We start from the raw sequence: 20,078 nt of genomic DNA on the forward strand, positions 1-20,078 counted from the left end.
AATGATAATAAACGAAAGAAACAAATGAAGAAAAGAGTAGGTGCGTAGAGATAATTTGTGAATTATATTAGTGGTCAATATTGCGGGCACGTTTTTGAAATTTTTTTTTAATCATATTATTAAATGTTACAAAAAAAAAAGCTTATACTTTGGAGGAAAATATAATGTTGAATGTTTAACTGCACAAAAGACAAAATTTTGTAATTATTCCTCAGAGGATAAATTTTTAAATATGTTAAAACTTTGAAGGTGAAGGTTGTCTTTGATTCCTTTGTAATTTATTCCATTGTAATTATTTCCTTTCAGTAATTTATTCTTTTTCAAAGACTCGCAGTGGAATATACGACTGTAAATTTTCTCATACCTGTGCATGTTAAATCAGAAAAGATTATTTCATATTTAAAGATTTAGTGTTTTAGTATTCATTTCATTTAATTTTAGTACTTCATGTTAATAGATAAGATTCTGATATAAAAAAAGAACACAGAGGAAGAAGACAGGAACCACATATCAACCTTTGCAAATTATTCGATTGTCTTCGATTCTATCTAATCTTGTAACATTGTATTGCACTTTTAAATGATCTGAATTTAATTTTTAAATATTTCGAAATACAAGTTTAATATTGTTTTTTCATCTTCAGAAGACTTTACATTATGCAGCATAGTGGTCAAAATTAAATCAAGGGAATAAAGCAGAATTAATGGTCATAAAATCTCGAAGAAAGCACTGGTATACAAGAAAAATGTGTGAACAGAATTTTCTAGAATTTGAGAATGAATGATAATTAGTTGACTGTGAAGATGAATTTATTGTTATCAAATAAGTAGGCTCTGTTATAGGGTAGGATTATCACTTTGGCAATTGTGTAGAGGCTTTGCAACTTTGAAAAGTCCCAAAACCTTAAGATATTTTTGTGGTATATACAGGAACATTTAATTTTATATTTTCATCTGAATTTATTGTGATCACATACTTGAACATATTCAAATTAAAGTCAAGTTTTATTTAAATTTTAGAACATTATTCTAATGAATTTTTTCGTGTTTTTAAAACTGCTTATATGATTCTTTTTCCACGGTTGGCTGATCGGCTCATAAATCAACAATTCTGGTAAATTTTTATTTAAATATTTGGAATGCGTTAAAAATATTTTCAAACTCTTCGGCAACTATGTTTTTAAAAAAACATTTAATTTACTTTAAAAGTTTTGTTACTTTCTTTGTGTGTTCTTTTCTTTGCATATTATAAAAGAATATTTGTTTTGATTGATTCTATTTCAAGATGGTTGAAAGAAAATACCTGATTTAAAATAAGATTTTTTTAAATTCTTCTCTTGCCCATGACTTTAAATCTCATAAAAATAAAGTTTCACAACATTTTACAATTTTTATATCCTTTAAAATGGAATTTAGTAATATTAATGTCCCACATAGAACTAATACAAGGGCGATTTAGGGACGAACATCGAAATGCTTAACAGAGAGCAGGTGACGAGGGCGACGAAGAAAATTCACTTTCCTTCTCTCTTTGCATCTGTGATTTCCTAAAGTTAAGAAACATGAGAATGACAGAGAAAAGATGAGAACTTAAAGCGATCGAAGTTAACGGCTGAAAATCACTTTTCAAACCCTTACCTTATAAGGGGTTGCAGTTATCGAAAAAAATTAAATACGAAAGTTGTCATTACGATGAAGCGCTATTTTATCTATTTGTAATAAACTTTCTATCTTTAATAATATAGGATTTACAGAGAAAAAATTCTTATCCCACTCGACATCATTTTCTTTTCAAATGGAAGAAGTATATAAGAACTCGGCCGAGATTTTCAACTTCAATACAATATATCCAAGTTACAAGTTCAATCAAGTTACAAGATTTCTAGTTATATTATATAAAAAATCAAAGAAACACATCCGAGAAATTGAGCAAAAATTTTACTCATAAAGAGGACATGTGTCTTACTATAAGGAATCTACCAATATCTTGAAAATATCTGAATTCAGATTTCTAATATTCTATTATTTCTGGAATTAAATTCTTATATTTTAGCGTTAATTCCTTGCAATCATTATTTTAAATTCTTTCACCTATTGCTGTTTAATTTCGTAATGCGAATAAAAAACTGTATTCAGAATTTTTGATTATCAAATTTTGCTTCTTTTGGGTATTCTCAATTCATTAATTACATATATTATATGTCAATAAATAGAAATTTTTCTTAGTGAGAAAATATGTGAATTACGCATGGAAATTAATTGATATTTATTAAAATGAAATTTTAAAAATAATTAAATTTGGAAGATTTTTTTAAGAGCAGAAATCCTTTTTGTTATAAGGAAAGATTTTATTATATTAGTGTGATATAAAAGGCAAACATGGAAGATTTCTTTTCATTGGTATCTAGTAGAACTCCGTTGCAGTTATAGGTAATAAAAGTTTTAACATAAATTAAATTTTAATATGAGGAATCCAAATAATAATAACTGGAAAACCAAACTTCACTTGGCAATTTTTTTGTAAAATCGTGTTTTTTCGGAGAAAATATTTAGATATGTATCACATACTGATTGCATATGAATATTTTTTTATTCTTACCTACATATGAATTGTTCATTTAAATAAAAAAAAGTCATGAATGGGTTTAGTTTAAAATGTTATTCGAAACAATCTGCTATATTACAGTATTCATTTTACAGGTTATCCATCGTTACTTATGTTTTTTGAACTTACTCTGAATTTTACCATGGCAAAATGTTATTCGAAACAATCTGCTATATTACAGTATTCATTTTACAGGTTATCTATCGTTACTTATGTTTTTTGAACTTACTCTGAATTTTACCATGGCAAAATGTTATTCGAAACAATCTGCTATATTACAGTATTCATTTTACAGGTTATCTATCGTTACTTATGTTTTTTGAACTTACTCTGAATTTTACCATGGCAAAATGTTATTCGAAACAATCTGCTATATTACAGTATTCATTTTACAGGTTATCTATCGTTACTTATGTTTTTTGAACTTACTCTGAATTTTACCATGGCAAAATGTTATTCGAAACAATCTGCTATATTACAGTATTCATTTTACAGGTTATCTATCGTTACTTATGTTTTTTGAACTTACTCTGAATTTTACCATGGCAAAATGTTATTCGAAACAATCTGCTATATTACAGTATTCATTTTACAGGTTATCTATCGTTACTTATGTTTTTTGAACTTACTCTGAATTTTACCATGGCAAAATGTTATTCGAAACAATCTGCTATATTACAGTATTCATTTTACAGGTTATCTATCGTTACTTATGTTTTTTGAACTTACTCTGAATTTTACCATGGCAAAATGTTATTCGAAACAATCTGCTATATTACAGTATTCATTTTACAGGTTATCTATCGTTACTTATGTTTTTTGAATTTACTCTGAATTTTACCATGGCAAAATCGGTTCCAAGGTGGCACTTTATGACATTATCAGCATGAGAGCATATAGAAAAAGGCTCTAATAGTTAGTTATAATTTTTTGTGCATAAAATCGTGTTTTTCAGGAAAGACACCTATATAGATAAACTTAAAAGGCAAAACTTTATATAAAAAATTACCATGGCAAAATCGGTTTCAAGGTGGCACTTTATGACATTATCAGCATGAGAGCATATAGAAAAAGGCTCTAATAGTTAGTTATAATTTTTTGTGCATAAAATCGTGTTTTTCAGGAAAGACACCTATATAGATAAACTTAAAAGGCAAAACTTTATATAAAAAATTACCATGGCAAAATCGGTTCCAAGGTGGCACTTTATGACATTATCAGCATGAGAGCATATAGAAAAAGGCTCTAATAGTTAGTTATAATTTTTTGTGCATAAAATCGTGTTTTTCAGGAAAGACACCTATATAGATAAACTTAAAAGGCAAAACTTTATATAAAAAATTACCATGGCAAAATCGGTTTCAAGGTGGCACTTTATGACATTATCAGCATGAGAGCATATAGAAAAAGGCTCTAATAGTTAGTTATAATTTTTTGTGCATAAAATCGTGTTTTTCAGGAAAGACACCTATATAGATAAACTTAAAAGGCAAAACTTTATATAAAAATTTTTATCCAAATCGTCAGAACTGTTTCCAAGATACCTGAAATAATTTTTTATATATACAAGAATTGCTCTTGTAAAGTTATAAGATATGCTACAAATGATTGACTTTCAGACATTTCTTTGTTTCTACATACGAATAATAAAATTCTGATAAGTTTGGAAAAAAAAAACAATCATTCATTCTTTATACTGGAAAACGAGAGAAGAGAAAGAAAGAAATAAAACAAAAATTCTTAGAGGAAGTCAGTTTATTCAAAGGAAAATCCTCAAATGAATCATTAAAATTTTCATAAACTATTCTTTTTTTTCTGTCATCCGTAGTGAATAGTTAGTTCTCATTAGCATTTAAATTAATTGGAGGATGCGCTTGCATATCTTTAGGGAATTTTCATGACTAAAAATTTATTTTCAGAAGTACCGTTTCTAAAAAAATCAATGTAATCAAAGCTATATAGAAACAGTTGTATCTTACTTTAAAAATTTATTTAATAACACTTTTATTTCAGAATTAGAAATGGCTCATTTACATAATTCTATAAATTTAAAGGTATTTAATCAAATTCTTGGTGTGAAAATTCATAGTTTATATGGGATAGATTTATCAAATATTATATATTTGTATAATATCATTCAAGATAAAGCAAAAGAAGAAAATAAATTCGAATATGAATGAAAAAAATGTTTATCTGATTGGACATTTTTACACAAGTTTTAATTACTTTAAGAAATAATAATTTTTCCAGTTAATTTTAGATAGTTTGGAAAATGGTATGTGTAAGATGTAAATGTTCAAAAAAATAAATTAAATATCTAAATTATCTTCAATTTCTTAATGAATTTTTTAATTAGAAAATGCTGTGAAACAAAATCCTTTATATTTTATTTTACATTTATTTAAAGTATTAAAGTGCCTTTATTAATTAAGAAAATCTATATTTAGAAAGAATTTGTTTCGTAAAAGAATACTAATTCATAGATACACATTTTCAGATATATTTATTTTCACAAAACATTACATAAAACATTTGAATACTGCATTTTCATAAAATAGTTATGTATTATAAGCTGTCTTTTCAACTTATTAATTTACCGATGCCTATTGCATTATGTTGTTGCCTGGCAACGGCTGTAGAATAATAGAAAACACGACACCCATTGAAACAATTTTCAATAATGAAAGCAGATCTATAAATGGTCCCGATTTCATATATACGATTATTGCGATGCTGACAATTATATAGTATCAGTTGTCATTCGATAATTTACTATATATTAAACCACATTTTCAATATCATTTAATAATTGTACAGCTTTTTGCCATACATTCTACATAAAGATACATACATTAAATACAGTATTTAATACTATAAAATGTGTATATTATTTAAAATATATGCATCTTGTAATTAAATGAAATACGATTGTTGTTTATAAAAATTTGATTAAAAAATAGTAAACCAGTTAGATGTAAGAGAAAAAATTAGACATGTTAATATGATTATAAGAAAAGTTGAAATTAATAATTTTAAATTTTAATTACTAAATTTAAAAAATTATTTTTCTTTAATCTCGAATTTTATTTATTGTAGTTTAGAACATTGGCTGCAGTTCTAATATATTTTAGTAAGTCTATAAATTGTATAGCTATCAGTTATGCTTCTCTTTTTCGGGAATCTGGAAAATATTTTATAGGTAAAGGTTCGTTTGAAAACGTTTTACAACGAAGGTGTTTTATTCTTTACTTTGCTTCTAAACTTTTATGCAAGGAATGAACTTTGTATTTTTAAAACTTAAAACCAAAAAAATTGAGAGTGAATTCCTTATTTTATGTTCAGTTTTATTGAAATGCAACTATTATTTATATTTCTTGATGCCACTTAGTAAACTTTAACATTTAACATATGAATAGTTAAAACATTAAAAATCTAGGAGAAACCATAAACACAAAAATTCATTGGATGTTTTCGATATTACTAAACTAACAGTTATGTTGTGGTACCAACATTTTAACCAGAATGAGTTAGGCTTAAATTATGATAAGAATCTCCCCCCAAGAAAATTTTAGATAATTTTTTACAATTTTTATTTTTACCGCGGTTTTTACGATTGCTTAATTTTTACAGGTTGATCTGATCTACTAGACCATTAAAGAGAATTAAAATTCAAAGAAATAAAAAGGGAATAAAAGAAGTGAATCAAGGTGGAGAATCGTGTTGCTTTCATAAGAAGAGTCATGGCAGATGGTTATTCATGGTTAAAGCGAAAATGAAATGACGTGATGACAAATGAAAGTTTTCCCGTTGAAATTTTCATGCGTGTTTTCCGTGACTATAGGATATAAATCTTATTTTTAATAAAAGCAAATCTTTATTGTAAGTCAGGTGCATTTATTTGCGTTTTATTTTTGAATCTCTTTTTGATGCACTTAAAGTTGATTTTCTTTTTTCTTTTCCGAGTATTTCATCACTAATTAAGTTTCTTGGTTATCCAAGCATACATCTTACTCGGAATTTTCTTTCTAAACGTAGCATGATTGCACAAATCTCGGTTTAAATTATTTTGATTTGAGTTAATGTCAGTTCTATTAGATTTACACCATACCATTTCAGAAATTATTCCTTCCACTTCTACATCAGCATTGGGAATATTTGAATTATAATTTTTGATTTGTTGGAAAAAAAAATGCTTTGAGTTGGTATAAGAATTGAAAATTATACTCTTTAATTCAATTTAAATAATTGGATCGATTATAGTTCGAAAGTCTTCGATAATTGTATGAATTTAGTGAAATATTCTTGCCCGATGTTCTTTTTTTAACAATTGATTTTAAATTATTTTGTTTTAGTAGTCGAATAAAAATATTGTGAAGAAAAATATTTTTATAAGATATATTTCGAATAAATATCTTACTTTTACAATTTTCTGAGCAGAATAATCTTGAAGTTTTTCTCAATCGATTATACTGATATTATATTTTTATTTTTAGCATTCTTTAATACTTGATCCAGAATTGTTCTGGGCATTTTCCTAAAATTAAGTACAACAGAATAGTAAATTGATTGTTGTAACATATTTTATCAAAGAATTTAATTAAAAATAATTAGGTATTTTTCAAGGCAGGTTTAATTTTGAGGCTTTCATATAAAATTTTTCACCTAACATATCAAGGAGCATTTAGCAATATTTGCTAAACAAAAATGTGTATATCTATATGATTTTGCTTACTTTAATTTAACATATAATGTTAATCACCAGAAATATCAATACAAATAAGTCGTTATGACTGTGTGTATATATATATATACATATGTATGTATGTTCCTCATTTATTTTTAGGCAATAAGGCTGAATTCAACTAAATTTTGCATATTTATTCTATAAGACATGAGATTGAGTATTGCCAAGTTTCGAAAGTACAAAAGTGGATTGAATTTCAACTAATTAGAAATTAACAAAATTTTGTCTTTTTTTACACATTGGACTATTTTACCACTATCTTTTTAAATTGATCTTTTATTTCAAAGAATCTTTTGACAGCGATTTTATTAGTACTGATTTGAAAATTAAGCTTTACTCAATATCTCAAACTAAGACTGCCTTTTTCAACTATCTGTAAACAAAATTTGAAGTACTAATCTAACAATTTTTAATAACTTATAATGAAAATTGATTGTCAGCTGTTTTTAAAAATCGCCAGGTACAATAAATATTCTAATCTTAATAAAAAGCACTCGATAAAGATTTTAGACGATGAAGGAATTCTGCATATTATATTTTAATAAGAGTTGATTTTACATTAAAATTATTACATAGAAAGGATATTAATTCCGGGCAACTCCTGATATAGCAGCTGGTATAAATATAAAATTGAAAGATCATGAAACACAAAGTACAGTTTGAAGATAGATAGTTCGGACAGTTACATTTTAAATCATTTATAATGTCATGGGATTTAACTCCATTAGGAAGATTCATTTAAAATATTAAAAAAACAGACTTAAAACTAGTAAAATAATATGGTTTTAATGTCAATTTCAATTTGAAGCTTGAAAAGAAAAATATCAGAATTGTGGAAGTCAAGTTCTGCTTAAAAAATTTGATTCAAATTAAATGCAACAAATTTTTTTGGTGAATCAATTGATTGCCAAAGGCATTTGACTAGTTTAAATATAATTATCGAAATGAACTTACATTTAAGTAATACTTTAATACTAAATTTAATAATTTTTCTATTAATCCTAAAAATTAATTCAAGAAATAATAATAAGTTTTTTTATTTTCACTTAATTTTCCAAATATTTTTTGCTTAATTTTCTGAAAATTATTTCTCAACTTTTTAACTAATAGAATTAAGACTAAACTATACTTTCTTTGAATGTCAATTCTTCTTATAGAATGAGAAAAAAGAAAACCTAGATTTCCTGTTGTCGTGCTTCACTGATAATAAAATACAATTAAAATTCCTTTTTTTAATACTTTAAATATTTTCATATATTTAAGAATACTATATTTGATATTGAACCTAAAATTTGCAGGGGAATTTTTCGTACATCTTTAAAAATCTGAATTACTTGGATGTAAAATGCCTAATGACATTTTACGATGTCTGCACAATGTTGGTAGGGATTCAGAATGTCGGACAATATTGTAGAGATATCATACAATATCATGTGATAATAGAGGTTGCATTTTAAAAAGGATGTCTAAAATTCTAGGAATGTGATAAAGATGAAAGCGCACTTTGTAAATGATCTAAATTAATTAATAATGAAGTAATCATTTTGTTTATCAGAATTTTTGTTTGTGTACAATAATATCTCTCTAAGAGGTCGCACTAGGATTATGTGGAAACGGATCTTGTCATTTTATTATTTAAAAAAAAACATTTGAGTCTTTATATCGTCTTAAAAAACTTCTGCTCCACGCTAGTTGGAGAACAATGCTTCCTCCCAACGATTCGAACCCTCGAAAGTCTTATTTGAAACCTGATTTTAAAACTACATCTCTCTAATCCCGAAACCGCTTGTCACAAGGGCATTGCTGCCTGAAGCAGGTATGTGGTATAAATTGTAAAGGATTCTCATTCGGTAAAATCATCCTACATATAGGGGAGATCGGGGCTAGTTATAACAAGAGCAAGTTGTAACATGCATATTACGCTGAATTTTTTTTTAAAGTTTTTAATCGGAATTTTCGCCGAATATGATTCTTATGGCAAGCCCCTATTACATCAGCGTAGTTAGTGCCCAACCGAAACGGGTAATGAGAGGTTATGAACATATGCTTTGTTTTAATTTAGTTAATTAATGGGAAAAATATTTTATAAAATTTGATTACAGTTAATTTTTCAAGTACATTTTTATTAGTTATTTTATATATATATTAAGCTTTAAAAAAACTGCTCATTTTTTTTAATTATTATTATTAACTGAGAAAAATGTCTGAAATGATAGGATGAGGCAAGTTGTAACAGAATACCGGGAAAGTTCCAACATATTACAAATTTTGAGATTTATCTCGATTTGTATTTGATCCTTGTAGCTCGATTTTTTGCTTTAAATATTAGTATGCACCCCTCAAAGATCAGATCTTTTCCTAACATTCCCCTTGGAAGAAGTCTAAAAAAACTCGATAATTTAAAAAAAATACTTTTTCTACTTGACATACCTAAAAAAAAGAAGCAATGGAAAATGAATATAGTAACATAATTAATAAGTGATTAAATCAGAGAAAAAAAGGTAAGGGAAAATAAAAGATTTAAAAAGAAGGATTTTGAACCAACATGCAGATTCTGATAAAGTAAAAGGTTTTTGTCTTAGCTTGCGAAGATTCATACAGTAATCTGACGCTATATTATGCATATAAAAACCAATTTTGAAAGAACATTAAGGTATTAAGGTATTTTGAGACAGATCACGTAATTTTGAACAGCCTTCAAATCATTAGGATAAGCCCTGAGCTGGCAAACCGTTTAAAGTTTCCTTGATATATCAGCGGGAATATGCTTTGCCTGTTAAATTTGGCATATACCAGACAGCTTACGCGATGGTTCTTGAATGAAATGAGGTCTCAATTCGAAGCACTCAGCCTCCAAGGCAATACATTAAAAAAGACAAACATAACACCTTATTATCATGTAGGGAAGCAAATTCAATGCTTAATCCGGGTACAAAATGTGTACAATAGGACTCAGAATAATATTTCTTACCTTAACATTGCAATTTTGATACTGACTAGATTTTACGTAGATTGGTAAAATTCTTTTTATATATCTTAATGAAAATCATGTGATAACAATATTTTTAAAATGCAGTAATAATCATTACCAAATGTCTTGCCCATTTCAGTTAATAAAATGATGGTAAAAAGAAAATAATTTTAAATATTTTTTTTTTTATTGTTACAACTTGCTCAGATCTAGGGTAAGTTGTAACAGTCGACAAGTTTTGAAGTAAAATTTCTGCTGCTAAAATAAATTAAATCTTTTAATGTTTTTATATGTATTATGAAGGAATAATTAAGTTATAAAAAAGTAATTATAATCAAGAAATCGCAACATTTAAAAATTTTGTATACATTAAAAAAATATAGGTGTTTTTCGAAAACTGTTACAACTAGCCCCCATATTTTCATGAACTGGATGAAACGTTTCCGAATTAATGGCAAATTTCAGAAGAAAAAAATGCTTCTAGTATGTAGCTAATGACGTTTAATTCCCGTAAAATAGTGGGGGTTTTTTTTAATATTCAGCATGAGTAGTTCTCGGATTTTATGATTTCTTGGCATGCCAACTAGATATTATCTTAAAAGCATTCATGAGAAGATTAATAATAGGACAGGAAATGCGTATGTGAGTATTATTAGAATTACAAATGAGCACTTAAATCAGAGCACAAACATCAGAAATTAGCAATTGATGCTATTTTGGTAGCAATATTAACCAAAATTAAGTAATTCACCATCAAGATCATTTGATGTCAGTGTATTCCTTTCTACTTTTTCATATACTAAACATACAAAAAGAAAATGTTGTGACCGTCAAAGAAATTCAAAATTGAGATTTTGACGAATCTCTATAATTCACACTTCATTATGTCCAAAATACACATTTTTTGGGGAAATTTGTCCTTTTGTCTGTGAATCCGATAGCTCTAAAACGCTTTTAACTAGAAGCATGAAATCTGGTATGCTGTCTTTGCATCAAATTTGTAGAAGTATATTAAATTTTTAACGAAATACATTCAAAGAAAGTTTGTCTATTTAGTTATCCGAGTCTTACAAAATGTGACGAGATAAATTGATTAAATTTTGACTCCTCTCATGCACCATTCAAGACGGTGCATCATTTTGAAGCTTTATTTACTTATTTTTCAATTTTGATTATTAAAAGTGCTTACAGAATAGTAAAAAGCCGTAGATTAATTTTTCGGGGAAATTCAACTAAAATAATTATATATTAATCTATTCTTTTGGAACAATAAACAAGTTCTTGTATTAAGCGTATAGTTATGCATCTAACAACTATTGAAAGTGCAAAGGGTTACATTTAAAGTGTATATTCGTATATCTATCTATCTACGTCTATATAAGTATTCTATCATACCTTGAACTAATTCTTTCGAAGATTTGATCGTCTGTCAGTCTTTGCTTTCACATGCAATACAAAGCGATAACTCAAAAGTGCAATGAGTTAGATACATGAAATTTGATATATGATCGTGTTAATGAAATTGTAGTTTTGTGCCAATTTTTAAATTCAAACGAGCAAAAAAGTTTTTAAAATGCATAATCGGTTTTCTTTGCAAAGCATAAAACTCTCATGTGTGGAATTCTGAAAAATAAAAATCTGAGCACTTTGGACATTCGAAGCCTTACTCAAAATTCACAATTTTATGCTGAACGAGGGGGAGGGGAGATAAAAACGTTATTGGAGAGTATGCAAGAAAGTTCGGAGAAAACTGCTCCCATGTTTAGTGGATTCCTAAGTGGATTCCTTAGTGGATTCATTACTAAAAGAAATATATATATATATAAACTGCTATTCAGTATTAAAATATTCGATGCTTAACTATGGATGAATTTCCATGTTTTTGACCTCGAGAATCCAATAGCAATTCTAAAATTGCCTCTCTTTGTGAGTATAATTTTTCATAAAGCTACAAATTAAGTGAATGAAAACTGGTTTACAATTTCAACATCCAAATTATAGATTTCAATTAAACTTTGGATGAAATCTTTTGTCAGATTGTCTGTCTGCATGTGAACATGAAAAATAAAAACTGAAAAACTCTAGTTTGAGGAATATGATATTATTACTAGAACTGTAGAGAAGGTTCAATTTCGTATAAACGATTGACTCTCTATCGATATATTTGTTTGGCATAATACGAAATCTAGATGACTGGATTTTAGTGCATGATCGTGACACCAAAATAAATTTACAATCTGGATTTCCAATTTGGATTAAATTATTAAAGATAGAATGTCTGTTTGTATCTGAATGTGTATCATTGAAACTCACAATAAACAAATAAAAAAGAAATTTGGTATATATTCTGACACCAAAATCATAGCGATATATCAAATTTTGTGTCCAAGAAAAAGAAATAAAAATGCTTACTCGATTTTATTCAGTATACTTCGAAGGTAAATGTAAAATGGGCCGTGTTATATAAGCAGGAGCGAAAGTCAAGGAAAATCACGCCAGCTGGTTGTTTTTCTTTAGGAACATTTCTCAATCTTTATTGTTTTTGGCTGTACATTTTTTTTCTGTGCAATCTATCCATGTTTTTTATAATTAAAAATAATTATTATTTCGTATTCAGAATTTCGTTTCCTGATACTAAATTATTATATGGGATATTAGATTGGTTGTGTATTAGAATTACTAAGGGTATTTCAATCATAACTAAATCTTCAGTACTGTAAATATATGATATAAAATACTGAAATACTTATTTGTCATCTTTGATAATTCTTTGATAAATAATAAAGAAATATAAAATAATTTTTCACCGATTTACAACGATATGGGAGCCACTCATAAGCAATTAAAATTAGGTAGCTGACTTTGCTCGGAATGTACTTCCACATATAATATTTTTCATGTAAAAATTAATTTTGCATATATTATAATATACACAATCCTTTCATTGCTCCATACTACTTGAATGACTGCAATTTTGCTTTGGTCACTTGTAATTGCTTAAAAATAAAGAGTATATTAATTTTTCTTTCAGTTCTTCTAAGCATTGTCAAATAGCTGCTTTAAATCAATTAATTCTCGAATGATATGAAGCGGAATTTTCCTAAAATAGTAACAGAGTAGGTCAGAAAATCTTATTATAATTCAAAACCGGTATGCATTACATTTTAAAGGGACTGATAAAACTTGAAAAAAAATTTACATAGAACGGACGTTGGTATCATTGAAAATATGACATTTTAACGTGGTATTGTAATGTTTCTTGTAAAGTAATTTGCTCTGACGTCACTGCCTAAAAACAGTAAAATTTCGATTATTTTCTAATTAATTTTTGCACTTTAAAAAGTTTAGGATATTCTTTCTCTCCCAGTCGTTTAAGGTGAGATATGATACTAAACTCAGACATACATACACATAAATAGCCACAAAGATTATTTTTATCTTATTTCTCCATTAAGATAAACTGATGATTAATCTCTAAAAAAAATTTTTAAGTTTGTAGTCTCCCCCCTCAAAACCTCATAAAAAATTCATTCTATAAAATTTAGGGATTCTATTACAATTAAGATCTTAGTAAAAATTTATATCAAATTTCCTTTTGTAGGAACATGAAAAAAGTCAATTTAAATTAAAGCAATATAAAACGATTTGATTAAAATATTATTAACTTGATCTAAAGCCTCTTTCAACTATAAAATAATAAAATTTTCGAGAAACAAATATGTTCTATATAGCTTTAAAAAAATCTTAGACATAAAATTTAAATTTCTTTGTTTGTCGAATAAATTTTCTACCAAAATCAATTTTTTTGAAACAAATTAGACACAATTAAGCAATGATGTACCATTCCAGAAAAGCACATTTTAAGGTACAATAAATTTTGAAAATCTTTCCAGAAAATTCTATTGTTGCTTTTCCCAAAATTGTTTATTGTATAATAACTGAAATTTTTCGAACAATAAATTGTTTATTTCAATTCCGTACTTTCGATTAAATGGCAAAACTGAGTCAAAAATTCATAAAATATTGAATAGTTATCAATCACAATACTGTATTGAAGTTAAAGTCTTAGGTTTGATTTTAGATATTATTTAAATTGTTTGAGGATAAAATAATATTTGTAAAAAAAGTGTAGTAAATAAAAGTTTGAATAATTTAATATCCAGAGATATTTTCTTCAAAATGCTATTAATTCTGACTTCTTTATTATTTGTTAATTCTGTAATAGATTATTTAGAATACGCAACTGATTGCATTAGTTTTTATGAATCGGAATCTAATATTAGTTGAAGTGTCCTCACACAATTTTTTTCTTAAATCGAAGTTTCAAAATGTTTGAGAAATACTTCTACTATTAAAATTTAGATTTACCGATGAATTTTTGTCACCAAAGACTAATTGTGGCGTATTTCCAGTATAAATTGAAGAATGAGAAAATGTTTGCTCACAAAATGCAAGTTTCCGTTGAATCTTCTTTCTTGGAGCTATCAAATTTGGCACAGTAATTTCTTGGGTAGTAAATGCTCACTAAGTAAAAGAAATTCTTTCAAAATTTTAATAAGATATTTAAAAATTTATCGAAATTTTAATGTTTATATTCAATAATTTTACAGCATATTATCCCAAATCATTCCAAATCACTAAATTTGGCACATAGTTATTTGATGGGTAATAAATGCTCATTTCTTTTTATATAATTTTTAACAAAATATTTTTTAAATTTATCGAAATTTTAAAGTTTATAATCAATTTTAAAACATAAAAAATGCTAAAATTATTAGCTTTACTGTGATATGAATTTTATTTAGGACAATTGATTCTTTAATAAATTTTTGAAAATTAATTTTAAGTACAATTTGTAGCAATGCATCTTATTGCAATAATGGAACTCTAACCAATTACATTCTTCGTCAAAATTTTCACTCGCGGGCTTTTGCCAATGCTAACGTTGTGATTTTTTTTTTTTTTTTTTTTTTTAATTTTTATGAATATGAGCTTTAAAGCAGAATTTTCACTCTCGCTTTAATCAACATGGTAATATTTTTAAGCTGTTCCCCTTTCTGTAAATAAAAATAAAATATAAAGATCATTATGGGTATAATATAATGGCTGATAAAATGAAGTCAGATGAATCAAGCTCGAATATGTTACGATGTTTCTGACTAGAGCAGAATCTTAAATTTTTTAAGGATATTCTGGTCTCCTTTTTTAATATGCTCACTGCATCTTTTGACATTGGGCGTGGCGCACTATTAGTCGTGGTCACTTCTAAAAGGCTCAAACTCACAAATAAAAAGGTGAAGAAAAGGTCAAAAGAAGATGACAGAAAATGAAGGCCAATCATATTTTAGATTTAAAATATCCCAAGGATAACAAACCCACCATGTTCATACCATATACATTTCGTAACCAGCGAGTTCTTGTGGTCATTACTATAGAAAGAAGTGACATTCCTCTTCAAGGCAGGGTAAGCTCAAAGACTTGAGCGGAATGACAAGGAAAAACCCTCCTTACTGAATTATTCCAGATGCGATCACAGTCCAAATGCCAAAGGTTAATAGAATAATCCAATTGATCGCAAAGAGCATCGCCATTTTTGAATGTGAATTTTTTTGTGATATACAAATATGTTTTCAAAGTAATTTGTGAATGATACATATAATTGTTTAGTGATTATAATCCCTTACATAAAATTAATTACTCGGAATTTTTAATTCCCTTCTTTTATCTTATCAAATGAAAACTGATTCTAAAATTCACAAAGATTTGAATTGAAAAAGTATCTTTTTACCTGTATTATAGCCATCTTTTGCTCCTCCGAGATATTGGCGTTCTTGACTGTTAAACTAACAATATGGATTGGATGTACTTTAAATTTTGCCTTATTTGATACAATTTAAAAATATGAATTCAATTGAATTAATGTACTACAAATTACTTCATGCGAATTAAATAGTATATACGTTATGAAATAGATGTAGAAGCAAAAAATTTTACGTTGGTATTAATTTGCACATAAAGATAATTCTTATCATAATTTCAACATTAGCAAAAGCACGCGATTGCATGGTTTAATAAGATTAGTAAAATTAGTTCGATTTTCATAAAGACTGCTGCAGAGTATGTGTAAAATTGAATTTTAAAAGCTTATTAAAGATAAAGAAATAATTATACCGAATAGAGACTGATGTCACACATGCACACATTAAAAAATGTTAATTACCAAAACAATAATTTTTATTAAATAATATTTTTGGAAGATTTAACTGAAAATTACTAAAAACTTACTTAACTTTTAATTAGCATGTTTAATTAATATTTGGAGTTTAAAATTTTAACAATGGCATTCTTCTTCTTTCGAAGAGCCTGATATCAAATTTCATGAAAATCGGACTAAAAGAGTAGATTTATATAAAAGATATACAAATATCATTTTTATATAAAGGTTGAAGAAAAGATGGCTCGTGATAATGTCTTAGACAATTTAGAGTATTAATAAATTCGGTTTTCCAGGATAAAAAAAATAAAGCAAAATTCATAAATAATTAACTGTTTTTTAATTCAAACATCTCTTCAGAAATGAATGAAGTTCTGATTTTCTCACGGATTATTTTTTTCTGTAACTTTAACTGTACAACGTCAAGCAGCAGTATCACGTGAAAATCATGCTGCTAAAATAATTGTTTACTCAGCTAAATTTCCTTAAAATTCCCTTTTGAAGATACATCAGTTATGAAAGTGTTCACAAGGCCCTAATTTCTGGTTTTTGCCATGCTTTTTTGAGAGTGTCATTCGAGTTCCTGGTCATCGATTAAATAAAAAAAAACTTTGAAGCTACTTAAAAAAAATAAGCATTCGATTAACAAAGTAGAAAAAGGATAAAACCAAAGTTTCAAAAGAATTCTTTTCCTGCAATACGTTATTTAGTAGTGATCAAAATTGTGGAAACTTTTTTGGAAAAAGCGCATTTTTGAGACTAGATGGCTCATAAGAATAGCTTTATTTAAAATAGAAACATAAAGTTATGTATCATTTTCAAGATAATTTAATCAAATAATTTTCTAAATGGATATTTATAATAAAAAAAGCAGCTATAAATAAATAAAAAAAATAGGAAACACAGAATTCATTGCAAAAATTCTAACTTAAAATTGCAAAAATTCTAACTTATGGCAATTAATACTTAATTGGATAACCTTCAACATTAATTATGACCTTGTCACGTTGCTCTACTGAGTTCACTAATGTTCTTATACCGTGATTCCATGATTGAATTGTTGCTTTAATTAATTGAGTTTTATTATTGGGTTACTTGTGTGTACTAAGTTTCTTCTGCCATTTTCATAGATTAAGTTAATGTCTGGACTCTTACCACCATTCCAGTAGTGAAATATAATTACCTTCAAACCAGTTTTTACATCCAGTGGTGGCATGACATGGATCTTAATAGTGTTGAAATACAAATTCTTCATTATCTGGGGGAAAGATCGCATGCGGGAAACATTAGTTGAAAAAGTATTTCATTAATATTTTGGAGTATTTATATTCTCATTAAGCATTAAAATTCTGCCCACTCCTTTTTTCTGTACATCCACAGATCATAACTTTAAATAGGCGTTTAACAATATGTCTGAAATTCAGCAATCAGAAATGGGAATCTCCTATTTTTGTCTCTTTGTGTTTTATGCCATCTCTATTAAATAGTGAGATTTTGGTCTCTTCAATCAAAAAACACAATCCCATTCTATTGTGCAGTTACCGTGGGTTTTTGTCCAGTTAAACCTCTTCAAAAAAAAAAAAATTACATTGCATCGTGCCTTTTCACTTTATATACTGACAGATGATTTTTTTTTTTTTTTTTGTTACGTAAACACAGTCTTTTAACTATTCTATCATTACTTGGTGTTATGCATCTTTCCAAGTTTTTACCAGTTTTGTCCTGTAGTGACTGAATTTTTATCAAATATTTAAAATTACTTTAGTTTAATATCCACCAATATTTATTTCTAATTCTATTGCAATTAATGCTTTGCTCGTACAATAATAAAGTGTTTTTGGGTTACCAATTGACTCCTTATACCATTTCTTGTATTGTTTACGTTATGATAACTCGTAAAAAATACAACAAAAAACGTCACCAATTTTACAGTAATCATGAAAATTGTGAGGAAATGGCTTGATTTCGGCTCCAAAACATGATATTAGCTGCTGATAAACTAACTATTAACATCGTCTCATTGACTGTCTAAACACTCATACCATCATAGCTACATTCATATGAAGAAAGGCTGTGCCTTATATCAATCAATTTAAGCAAAATGTGTTTTTTATCAGGTTATTTTGCTGTAGTAAAAGAAATGATAATTTAAAGAAATTTAATGAATTATATTACTGGTTAAATTATCTTGAAAATAATGTATAGTTTATGGCATTACCGCCAATACTTATTGCTATACCTTCGTAATATTTGTAACAAGCCATATTAAATAGTGAAATTTTGGTCTCCTCGATCCAAAAAATACAGTTTCATTATTATATTGGCCAAATACCATAAGTTTTTTCGCAGTTCAATTTTTTCAAAAAAAATGCAGTTTTTGTAGAATTTTTACATTTAGACCAGATTCCTGCAATCTGGGGCGAATGATCCTGGCACTCAAATTTACAATGCATTATGTCATTTCACTTTGTATATTCTCAGATAATTTTTTTCTTTTGATTATTCTATCATCACTTATTGCCATGCAACTTTGCTTACTTTTACCAGTTTGGTTTTATAGTGACTGAATTTCCCTCAAATTTTTAGAAATATTGCCTTTGATTAATTTCCCCAGCAATACTGTTTCTAATTTCATTGTAATTAATGGCGTAGTAAAGCAACAAAAGATCTTTAATTCGTTTTTTAGATGGCCAATCAAAACTTTAAGCCATTTCTTTTATTTTTTTTAATGTTTTTATTACTTACATAGAAGAACATGAAGAAAAAAAGCTTACCAAATTTTATAGTAATTGCCAAAAGTACGAAACAACAACCTCCCCTCAGCTCCGAAACATGGCATAATTTACTAAATTCTACTAAACCTCTCATGCTCGCTGACTACATTTAAGTTAAGAAAATCTATATTTTATCATTTTAACTTCTTTTTTCTGATTCTTCAGGTAATTATTATTAACTTAATTTTATTAACTTTAAAAATAATGATAACTTAAAGCATTACATGCCTAGAATTAAAATGATATATAAATTTATGATATGACTACAAATATTTTGTTCCAATGCTCTTCTACTAAAAGGTTTACACAATTTTGGCCACCGTTGTAGATGTTTTGGGCGATCCGCAGGTTGACAGGGAATATTGTTTATTTTATTTCCAACGAAATCTCTTAAGCATAACTTGTTCCCTCAGCAAAGTTCCGCCTTTTTTGTCTTATATGTATTCTGTTTATTATATATTATCCAAATGATACCATATCCATATATGCAAATGCGTGCATTATAAATAATAAATAGCATTATTAAAAATTTCTTGAGTATGTTTTTCGGAATGGAATGCACTGTACTATATTACATGGATTTATGTTGAAAAAAAATTGTTTCATCTAACGCGTACTTCTCATTGCGAGTAAGATTTAGGAAACAATCATTCTCGCTAAGCGAGGTTATATTGTATTAACCGTACGGATCATCTACCTTGAAACTTTCGTAATGCTGTAACTGCATTTTCCTATTACTCAAATTGTAGAGATAATAAAACGAATGTCTTT

Source organism: Argiope bruennichi, chromosome 6 (genome assembly GCF_947563725.1).
Source record: "Argiope bruennichi chromosome 6, qqArgBrue1.1, whole genome shotgun sequence".
NCBI classification, from domain to species: Eukaryota; Metazoa; Arthropoda; class Arachnida; order Araneae; family Araneidae; genus Argiope; species Argiope bruennichi.